General features: G+C 38.6%; 1 long non-coding RNA gene across 1 annotated transcript; it reads right to left on the bottom strand.

Moving 5' to 3' along the window:
• Positions 1-8300: 8300 nt before the first annotated feature.
• On the bottom strand, positions 8301-9275 carry LOC146740232 (uncharacterized). Its single transcript, XR_014929891.1, has 3 exons — positions 9237-9275; positions 8697-8738; positions 8301-8473 (listed from the first exon to the last, which is right to left on the bottom strand). It is a non-coding gene; the product is annotated as an uncharacterized LOC146740232 (long non-coding RNA).
• Positions 9276-10105: the final 830 nt, after the last annotated feature.

The raw sequence follows: 10105 nt of genomic DNA, 5'->3' as shown, positions 1-10105 counted from the left end.
TAAGCCTGTATCAATTCTGTGCTTGGTAGCATACCTGTATCAATGCTGTGCTTGGTAGCATACCTGTATCAATTCTGTGCTTGATGGCATACCTGTATCAATTCTGTGCTTGGTAGCATACCTGTATCAATTCTGTGTGTGGTAGCATACGTGTAACAATTCTGTGTGTGGTAGCATATCTGTATCAATTCTGTGACTGGTAAGATACCTGTATCAATTCTGTGCTTGGTAGCATACCTGTATCAATTCTGTGCTTGGTAGCATACCTGTATTATTTCTGTGCTTGGTAGCATACCTGTATCAATTCTGTGTGTGGTAGCATACCTGTATCAATTCTGTGACTGTTAACATACCTGTATCAATTCTGTGCTTGGCAGCATACCTGTATCAATGCTGTGCTTGGTAGCATACCTGTATCAATTCTGTGACTGTTAGTAAGCCTGTATCAATTCTGTGCTTGGTAGCATACCTGTATCAATTCTGTGCTTGGTAGCATACCTGCATCAATGCTGTGCTTGGTAGCATACCTGTATCAATTCTGTGCTTGGTAGCATACCTGTATCAATTCTGTGCTTGGTTGCATACCTGTATCAATTCTGTGTGTGGTAGCATACGTGTAACAATTCTGTGTGTGGTAGCATACCTGTATCAATTCTGTGACTGGTAAGATACCTATATCAATTCTGTGCTTGGTAGCATACCTGTATCAATTCTGTGCTTGGTAGCATACCTGTATCAATTCTGTGTGTGGTAGCATACCTGTATCAATTATGTGACTGGTAACATACCTGTATCAATTGTGTGCTTGGTAGCATACCTGGATCAATTGTGTGCTTGGTAGCATACCTGTATCAATTCCGGGCTTGGTAGCACACCTGTATCAATTATGTACTTGGTAGCATACCTGTATCAATTCTGTGCTTGGTAGCATACCTGTATTAATTCTGTGCTTGGTAGCATACTTGTATCAATTCTGTGTGTGGTAGCATACCTGTATCAATTCTGTGCCTGGTAACATACCTGTATCAATTCTGTGCTTGGCAACATACCTGTAACAATGCTGTGCTTGGTAGCATACCTGTATCAATTCTGTGACTGGTAGTAAGCCTGTATCAATTCTGTGCTTGGTAGCATACCTGTATCAATTATGTGTGTGGTAGCATACCTGTATCAATTATGTGCTTGGTAGCATACCTGTATCAATTCTGTGACTGGTAGTATACCTGTATCAATTCTGTGACTAATAGTATGCCTGTATCAATTCTGTGCTTGGTAGCATACCTGTATCTATTATGTGTGTGGTAGCATACCTGTGTCAATTCTGGGCTTGTTGGCATACCTGTATCAATTCTGTGTGTGGTACCATACCTGTATCATGTCTGGGCTTGGTAGCATACCTGTACCAATTCTGTGTCTGGTAACATACCTGTATCAATTGTGTGCTTGGTAGCATACCTGTATCAATTCTGTGCTTGGTAGCATACCTGTATCAATTCTGTGCTTGGTAGCATACCTGTATCAATTCTGTGACTGGTAGCATACCTGTATCAATTCTGTGCTTGGTTGCATACCTGTATCAATTCTGTGTTTGCTAGCATACCTGTATTAATTCTGTGCTTGGTAGCATACCTGTATCAATTCTGTGTGTGGTAGCATACCTGTATCAATTCTGTGACTGGTAACATACCTGTATCAATTCTGTGCTTGGCAGCATACCTGTATCAATGCTGTGTTTGGTAGCATACCTGTATGAATTCTGTGACTGGTAGTAAGCCTGTATCAATTCTGTGCTTGGTAGCATACCTGTATCAATGCTGTGCTTGGTAGCATACCTGTATCAATTCTGTGCTTGGTAGCATACCTGTATCAATTCTGTGCTTGATGGCATACCTGTATCAATTCTGTGCTTGGTAGCATACCTGTATCAATTCTGTGTGTGGTAGCATACGTGTAACAATTCTGTGTGTGGTAGCATATCTGTATCAATTCTGTGACTGGTAAGATACCTGTATCAATTCTGTGCTTGGTAGCATACCTGTATCAATTCTGTGCTTGGTAGCATACCTGTATTATTTCTGTGCTTGGTAGCATACCTGTATCAATTCTGTGTGTGGTAGCATACCTGTATCAATTCTGTGACTGTTAACATACCTGTATCAATTCTGTGCTTGGCAGCATACCTGTATCAATGCTGTGCTTGGTAGCATACCTGTATCAATTCTGTGACTGTTAGTAAGCCTGTATCAATTCTGTGCTTGGTAGCATACCTGTATCAATTCTGTGCTTGGTAGCATACCTGCATCAATGCTGTGCTTGGTAGCATACCTGTATCAATTCTGTGCTTGGTAGCATACCTGTATCAATTCTGTGCTTGGTTGCATACCTGTATCAATTCTGTGTGTGGTAGCATACGTGTAACAATTCTGTGTGTGGTAGCATACCTGTATCAATTCTGTGACTGGTAAGATACCTATATCAATTCTGTGCTTGGTAGCATACCTGTATCAATTCTGTGCTTGGTAGCATACCTGTATCAATTCTGTGTGTGGTAGCATACCTGTATCAATTATGTGACTGGTAACATACCTGTATCAATTGTGTGCTTGGTAGCATACCTGGATCAATTGTGTGCTTGGTAGCATACCTGTATCAATTCAGGGCTTGGTAGCACACCTGTATCAATTATGTACTTGGTAGCATACCTGTATCAATTCTGTGCTTGGTAGCATACCTGTATTAATTCTCTGCTTGGTAGCATACTTGTATCAATTCTGTGTGTGGTAGCATACCTGTATCAATTCTGTGCCTGGTAACATACCTGTATCAATTCTGTGCTTGGCAACATACCTGTAACAATGCTGTGCTTGGTAGCATACCTGTATCAATTCTGTGACTGGTAGTAAGCCTGTATCAATTCTGTGCTTGGTAGCATACCTGTATCAATTATGTGTGTGGTAGCATACCTGTATCAATTATGTGCTTGGTAGCATACCTGTATCAATTCTGTGACTGGTAGTATACCTGTATCAATTCTGTGACTAATAGTATGCCTGTACCAATTCTGTGCTTGGTAGCATACCAGTATCTATTATGTGTGTGGTAGCATACCTGTGTCAATTCTGGGCTTGTTGGCATACCTGTATCAATTCTGTGTGTGGTACCATACCTGTATCATGTCTGGGCTTGGTAGCATACCTGTACCAATTCTGTGTCTGGTAACATACCTGTATCAATTCTGTGCTTGGTAGCATACCTGTACCAATTCTGTGTCTGGTAACATACCTGTATCAATTCTGTGACTGGTAGCATACCTGTATCAATTCTGTGACTGGTAGCATACCTGTATCAATTCTGTGCTTGGTTGCATACCTGTATCAATTCTGTGTTTGCTAGCATACCTGTATTAATTCTGTGCTTGGTAGCATACCTGTATCAATTCTGTGTGTGGTAGCATACCTGTATCAATTCTGTGACTGGTAACATACCTGTATCAATTCTGTGCTTGGCAGCATACCTGTATCAATGCTGTGTTTGGTAGCATACCTGTATGAATTCTGTGACTGGTAGTAAGCCTGTATCAATTCTGTGCTTGGTAGCATACCTGTATCAATGCTGTGCTTGGTAGCATACCTGTATCAATTCTGTGCTTGGTAGCATACCTGTATCAATTCTGTGCTTGATGGCATACCTGTATCAATTCTGTGCTTGGTAGCATACCTGTATCAATTCTGTGTGTGGTAGCATACGTGTAACAATTCTGTGTGTGGTAGCATATCTGTATCAATTCTGTGACTGGTAAGATACCTGTATCAATTCTGTGCTTGGTAGCATACCTGTATCAATTCTGTGCTTGGTAGCATACCTGTATTATTTCTGTGCTTGGTAGCATACCTGTATCAATTCTGTGTGTGGTAGCATACCTGTATCAATTCTGTGACTGTTAACATACCTGTATCAATTCTGTGCTTGGCAGCATACCTGTATCAATGCTGTGCTTGGTAGCATACCTGTATCAATTCTGTGACTGTTAGTAAGCCTGTATCAATTCTGTGCTTGGTAGCATACCTGTATCAATTCTGTGCTTGGTAGCATACCTGCATCAATGCTGTGCTTGGTAGCATACCTGTATCAATTCTGTGCTTGGTAGCATACCTGTATCAATTCTGTGCTTGGTTGCATACCTGTATCAATTCTGTGTGTGGTAGCATACGTGTAACAATTCTGTGTGTGGTAGCATACCTGTATCAATTCTGTGACTGGTAAGATACCTATATCAATTCTGTGCTTGGTAGCATACTTGTATCAATTCTGTGCTTGGTAGCATACCTGTATCAATTCTGTGTGTGGTAGCATACCTGTATCAATTATGTGACTGGTAACATACCTGTATCAATTGTGTGCTTGGTAGCATACCTGGATCAATTGTGTGCTTGGTAGCATACCTGTATCAATTCCGGGCTTGGTAGCACACCTGTATCAATTATGTACTTGGTAGCATACCTGTATCAATTCTGTGCTTGGTAGCATACCTGTATTAATTCTCTGCTTGGTAGCATACTTGTATCAATTCTGTGTGTGGTAGCATACCTGTATCAATTCTGTGCCTGGTAACATACCTGTATCAATTCTGTGCTTGGCAACATACCTGTAACAATGCTGTGCTTGGTAGCATACCTGTATCAATTCTGTGACTGGTAGTAAGCCTGTATCAATTCTGTGCTTGGTAGCATACCTGTATCAATTATGTGTGTGGTAGCATACCTGTATCAATTATGTGCTTGGTAGCATACCTGTATCAATTCTGTGACTGGTAGTATACCTGTATCAATTCTGTGACTAATAGTATGCCTGTACCAATTCTGTGCTTGGTAGCATACCAGTATCTATTATGTGTGTGGTAGCATACCTGTGTCAATTCTGGGCTTGTTGGCATACCTGTATCAATTCTGTGTGTGGTACCATACCTGTATCATGTCTGGGCTTGGTAGCATACCTGTACCAATTCTGTGTCTGGTAACATACCTGTATCAATTCTGTGCTTGGTAGCATACCTGTACCAATTCTGTGTCTGGTAACATACCTGTATCAATTCTGTGACTGGTGGTAAGCCTTATCAATTCTGTGCTTGGTAGCATACCTGTATCAATTGTGTGTGTGGTAGCATACCTGTATCAATTCTGGGCTTGGTAGCATACCTGTATCAATTCTGTGTGTGGTAGCATGCCTGTATCAATTCTTTATCTGGTAGCCAACCTGTATCAATTCTGTGACTGGTAACATACCTGTATCAATTCGGGGCTTGGTAACATACCTGTATCAATTCTGTGCTTGGTAGCATACCTGTATCAATTCTGTGCTTGGTAGGATACCTGCATAAATTCTGTGTGTGGTAGCATGCCTGTATCAATTCTGTGACTGGTAACATACCTGTATCAATTCTGTGTGTGGTAGCATACCTGTATCAATTCTGTGCTTGGTAGCATACCTTTATCAATTCTGTGACTGGTAGTATGCCTGTATCAATTCTGTGCTTTTTAGCATACCTGTGTCAATTCTGGGCTTGGTAGCATACCTGTATCAATTCTGTGTGTGGTACCATACCTGTATCAAGTCTGGGCTTGGTAGCATACCTGTATCAATTCTGTGCTTGGTAGCATACCTGTACCAATTCTGTGTCTGGTAACATACCTGTATCAATTGTGTGCTTGGTAGCATACCTGTATCAATTCTGTGTGAGGTAGCATAAATGTATCAATTCTGGGCTTGGTAGCACACCTGTATCAATTCTGTGCTTGGTAGCATACGTGTAACAATTCTGTGTGTGGTAGCATACCTGTATAAATTCTGTGACTGGTAACATACCTGTATCAGTTCTGTGCTTGGTAGCATACCTGTATCAATTCGGTGCTTGGTAGCATAACTGTATCAATTCTGTGTGTGGTAGCATACCAGTATCAATTATGTGACTGGTAACATACCTGTATCAATTGTGTGCTTGGTAGCATACCTGTATCAATTGTGTGCTTGGTAGCATACCTGTATCAATTCTGGTCTTGGTAGCACACCTGTATCAATTCTGTGCTTGGTAGCATACCTGTATCAATTCTGTGCTTGGTAGCATACCTGTATTAATTCTGTGCTTGGTAGCATACCTGTATCAATTCTGTGTGTGGTAGCATACCTGTATCAATTCTGTGACTGGTAACATACCTGTATCAATTCTGTGCTTGGCAGCATACCTGTATCAATGCTGTGCTTGGTAGCATACCTGTATGAATTCTGTGACTGGTAGTAAGCCTGTATCATTTCTGTGCTTGGTAGCATACCTGTATCAATGCTGTGCTTGGTAGCATACCTGTATCAATTCTGTGCTTGATGGCATACCTGTATCAATTCTGTGCTTGGTAGCATACCTGTATCAATTCTGTGTGTGGTAGCATACGTGTAACAATTCTGTGTGTGGTAGCATATCTGTATCAATTCTGTGACTGGTAAGATACCTGTATCAATTCTGTGCTTGGTAGCATACCTGTATCAATTCTGTGCTTGGTAGCATACCTGTATTATTTCTGTGCTTGGTAGCATACCTGTATCAATTCTGTGTGTGGTAGCATACCTGTATCAATTCTGTGACTGTTAACATACCTGTATCAATTCTGTGCTTGGCAGCATACCTGTATCAATGCTGTGCTTGGTAGCATACCTGTATCAATTCTGTGACTGTTAGTAAGCCTGTATCAATTCTGTGCTTGGTAGCATACCTGTATCAATTCTGTGCTTGGTAGCATACCTGCGTCAATGCTGTGCTTGGTAGCATACCCAAATAGAGTTGGCTCCGGCCATTCTATTAGAACGCGCTGTTCCACTACAGCGCGTTCTATTACAGAGCGATGCGCCCTCTACTGTGACTTCGATCTAACCCCGAGCGACTTACTCAACCGACGCTCGCCGGGATTTTGACGCTCGGTACGGTATGGTCCGGTTTACTTCTATATGAATGATCTCAAGCCGGTGCTGATTAGCACTTTAAATTGGGAAACTTTTAAGGGCTTCATTTTAGTATTGTTTCAATGCCCTAACATACCGACCTCAATAGTAGAGCAACTAGGGTGAAGCTAGCGAACGCTATTTTAAAATCGACACAATTACAGACAATTTTGAAAATGTTTGTAGTAAAATGTTCCTTAGCACAATAAACATTGAAAACAATATAATAATTTATCACAGTATAAATTTGGGCCTAAATTGTTCGTTTTCGATAATTTTTGCAGAAAAATGTGAATAAATGAATGAACCATGCGAAATATATAATTATCCGACACAAATACCCTATACGGTGGTGATTTCAGGGCCAGAAAAAACAAAAAACACTTTAGCACCAATGTCATAGGACCACCCTATTTCGACAAACGAGTGTTGGTCGTCGTATTCGTAACGGAAAACTGTTCACAAGTGAGCGTAACCACAGACCCGATACAAATATGCTACATTTTGAGGTCAGAAAGTAAGTTTTCTGTACAAAGATTATGGAAATATATATAGTTATGGAAATATACATAATTAACATGCGCCTTTAACTTTTTAAAATGAGCAATGCATTTTTACTATTAATAGTGTATTTCAATTTATTCAACATATCTGTATAGATAACATTTTGTACATTTCAATAACGGTGTCAACACTTATTTTCTGAACTGATTTTCTTCTGATTTACGAACAACAACGTGCATCATAGTGATTCACGTTGAGTGAAAATCTGTATATATTGTGTCTCGAAAAGGACACACAGTGATCTAATTTCTATACATGAGTTAGAGTATTGTCTGTGTCAGTCCTGTCCTGTACGAGTTTAAAGGTGCGCCGTGATAATATGGATTGAGTATTTGAAACCATTATTTTCATAAATTTCAAACTATGGCACATTATTCTAACCTATTCTATACCTACCCCAACATGCAGAATTAGCATGGGATCACCAGCTTCGCCTGAGATTGCTTACATAATAACATTCCACCCACTGGAAAATCGAATTTTACTACTCAGTGCTCAAAATGTCAAAACTTTGTACCGCTTTCGAAATGACATCTTCATGTTAGTACTAGAATTAAACACATTTGTTAAGGAAGCCAACATGCTTCATAACAAATACCGGCTCACATTTGAATATTCCCTAACGCAAGACAACGGAAACGTTTCAATATTTCAATAAACGTAATTTTTGTCATCCCACATCAGTATTCAAATGAATTTATCAAAGGTGAAACCATTCGGTATGCTCGAACATGTAATAATCTAAACGATTTGTTACAGAAACGTGATCTATTTATTGAAAAAATGCGTGAAAGAAATTACACAGATAGTGATTTCTGTTGTAGAATAATGAGACTGATACAATGTTATGCTGTGTCAACTTTTGCTTTCTCGAACTCAGATTCGTATATTGCTTCCGTGGATACTTCTGTCCTGATTACACCTGAAATAATTAACACGGAATATAACTTAGTTAGCTAATGTAACACTGCCCTCAGTCGGCAAGATGTTCGTCAATCCACCACCTCATCGATACTTATGTAAACAATGTTAATCGTCGATTTTCCCTCGTATTCATAGGCTACACAATAAAAAAGTAAACGCAATATTCCCAAATCTTAACTCTAAGTTTTTATTATCTAAATGCGGTCATGTAAAATACTTACTCATATGTTTGATTCCTGATCTCATACGACGAGACTGTTTACCTAAACAAAAATCAGATAGTTATGGTATTGCATGGACACGTTAAGGATTGATATTGGTTGATAAATACTTATAACTACCGTGCTCTGAATGAGTATGGAATTACATGATGTGTATTAGGTCACATAAAGTAGTAACTATTTGAATGTGACATTATATTAACAATTCTGTATCAAATAAATAGTCAAAACGACATTTAGTTTATACATTTATTATATGCAACAATGCAAAATGTGCAGTTAAGTTATATGAATGTACCTGGTAGATACAACACTCTATTAACAATTTTAACTGGAATTTATTTAATATTATGCAGATAAATGATTACAGTTAAAACACGTATAAAGAACATAAGGGTAACATAAATTATAACAATGTATCTGGCATATTAAAACATAACTCTGTATCAACCTTATTATTCTATAAAATTATATGAAATAGTCGAAATATTAGTACAGAAATACTAAATTGATTGCAACTTAGATTCTAATCGTACATACTGTTACTGATTTCTGTCGATGAGCAATGTTGGTCGGCCTCAGTGTATGTAAATCCATGTTTTTCCATTGCAAGTTTAATCATTATTTCTTTTGATAATACTTGAAACATATATGCGGTTACCATCGATGGTGGGCTGTAAAAAACAATCACAATTACTAACCAATCTTACTTAAATGATAATGAAACTCAATATATAAATATGTTAACATACTGACCCATTTCTGAAAGTTTCTGTTAGTATATCATCACTCTTGCCAGAGGGTGTTCTTATCGTAGAGAATCTGTCGTACAATCTGTATAATTCAATAATTGGCATTCAATAACTTGTCCATGCTTAAGTTGTACTGTGAAAGTATTGCCTATTTTTTAACAGGTGTCCTCTATTGACAATCGTTTGAAATAGAAGTTTTGAGGTATATCTTAAGTTCGTGGACACTTGGATAATGTTCGTTCTTCATTTATGTTGACATGGTATTGGCGTTCATGTTGTCAATATTTCGAAATTAAACAACAAAAGCTATATTTCGTATGAAACCACTAAAGTACAAATTGTCCCCACTCTTCTGTTAGTGGGAGTGTTTCAAAGTTAAATTGCTTCGAGATTTTGGAAAATTTGATTGCACGCCCACGAGAAGTAAACCTAATCGCAGGTTCTATTGTATAGAGCAAGCATAAGAGTTGTGAAATTATTGGATGAGAACGAAAAATACAAATTTTCAAACAAATTTTCAAAAGTGAGTATAAAAATTAAAGAATAACTCATGACAAAATAACTCGTTAACATACCTGAGACCGGATTTAACTATTACACATTTATTATTTAAATACTCAATAAGGGAATCCACAGCCTGTAACAAATTAAAGCCAG

This window comes from Saccoglossus kowalevskii, chromosome 7 (genome assembly GCF_978046115.1).
Source record: "Saccoglossus kowalevskii chromosome 7, keSacKowa6.1, whole genome shotgun sequence".
Lineage (NCBI taxonomy): Eukaryota > Metazoa > Hemichordata > Enteropneusta > Harrimaniidae > Saccoglossus > Saccoglossus kowalevskii.
Note: the sequence above shows the minus strand (reverse complement) of the source record. Positions and strands in the feature narration are given on the sequence as shown.